This window comes from Tamandua tetradactyla, unplaced genomic scaffold, assembly GCF_023851605.1.
Source record: "Tamandua tetradactyla isolate mTamTet1 unplaced genomic scaffold, mTamTet1.pri scaffold_110_ctg1, whole genome shotgun sequence".
NCBI lineage: Eukaryota > Metazoa > Chordata > Mammalia > Pilosa > Myrmecophagidae > Tamandua > Tamandua tetradactyla.
Window position 1 is genome coordinate 464,008 of NW_027518263.1, and position 1,954 is coordinate 465,961.

Sequence of the window (1,954 nt, forward strand, 5' to 3'; positions counted from 1 at the left end):
CATAATAGTTGCATCTGCCTTTGGTCTCACATAGAAGGTGAAGTTCTAGAGTACACATACTCATCTCCACCCTGTATTCTGACCTACCCATACCAGTCAGATCAGCCTCATCTTTAACTCCAATAGAGACCAGCTCTCACCTCGGTCACATCAACTGTTATCATACACAGCTATGCCAGTCTTCAGGGCTGCAGCATGCCATCTCTGGGACCCAGGTATCACAGAGTTACTCAAAGTCCCAGGGAAATATCAGCTGATACACATACAGCTCAGCATCTCAGATCCAAAAACACATTTACAACTTGGACAAAGTGTGGCTGCTACAAGAGCTTACAATCTAAACTCCAACCTTCCCACATTTCCCATTCAGAAAATTAATTTTTAAAATAACTCAATGGCACTAGAAGTACATGTTTTACCTCCCCGTTGCACTGATCCCTGTGAAGACAATGATACCTTTTCACCTTTGTACATCCAGCACTTAATACAATGTTAGCACTCAACAATTATTTGGTGAATGAATGGAAGAAGGATTAAAAGGTTAAGAATCTTTTTTTCTCCAACCTTTCAGCATATTCAATTTCCTTAAACATTGTTTTATAAAAAACAGGATTTTTAAAGGAGTCTCCTTTTTATATATAATTCCAAAGGCCAAACAGAATGCCTAGAGGTGGGGTTGTGGTAGTTTCAGGTGTCAGCTTTGCCAGGAGAAGGTGCCTAGTTTTGTTGCTGTGGACATGAGCCAATGGCATGTGAAGCTCACCTGTTGCTGATCACATCTGCAGTTGGTTAGGAGACCTACCTGCTGCAATGAATGAGTTTGATTTAATTGGCTGGAAGCTTAAATGAGAGAGCTCAGTGCAGCACAGCCCATGCAGCTCAGCATACCTCATCTCAGCACTCACAGCTCAGCCCAGGCCTCTGGAGATGCAGAAAACTTTCACCCTGGAGAAAGTTATTGGAACCCAGAGGCCTGGAGAGAAGGCCAGCAGAGATTGCCCTGTGCCTTCTTGTTCAGAAAGAATCTCAATTGAAATTTAGCTGCCTTTCATCTGAAGAAATAAATCCCTTTTTATTAAAAGCCAATCCATTTCTGGTGTGTTGCATTCTGGCAGCTCTGTAGACTAGAACAGATTCAGTACCAGAGAAGTGGGGTGGGTGCTGCTTCAATTTGCAAATACCAGATGTTGGAGCAGTTTTTTTGATGGGTAAGGGGAAGATTTTGGAGGAACTGTGAAGAGAATGATGGAGAAGTCCTGGAGTGCTTGAACAGACTGTTGGTGTAAACAGAACCACTGCCAATGTGGACAAAGGGGGACACAAAAGGGACAAATTGGAGTCTGCAGAGTGAACACCATGGAAGGTTAGGTCTGAAGCCAAGAAACCTTAGGCCAGGAGAGTGGACCCACTCATATACATGGAGAGGGTGAGTTTGCCATGAAGGCAGAGAATGAGTCTCCCACCTCATTGAAGTAGAAGAAATGTGCCACCTCAGGCCTTGGAGAAGGTACAGCATGCTCCCTGGGAACCGGGGAGGGTATGGCTGCCACCACATGGAGGGGCTGAGTGTGTGCCCTGGAAATGGCAGAGAGCCCAGGTATGGTTCTGATGCTTGAGGAGGGTGGAGCCGAGAAAAAGGTGGTCTCCTCAATGCTCCCCAAGGTTGATTTGGAAAGTGGTGGCCATTGCATAGGCCCTTGGAAAGGGTGGGTCTGCCACTTTCTAAAGCCAAAGGATAAATGACTTTCAGTTTTTGAAATTCAATGGAGTTGGCACTGTACGTTTTCAGAACTATTTGGGTCTTGTGACGTGTTCCAATTTCTCCATATGGAAATGAAAACATGTATCTTGTGAGTGTCCCTCCTTTGCATATCGGCACCAGATAACTTGTTTTGAGAATTAGCTGGAAGAGAATTTTTGCCACTTTAATATTGCCAGGTTGACAAGGGGTGGA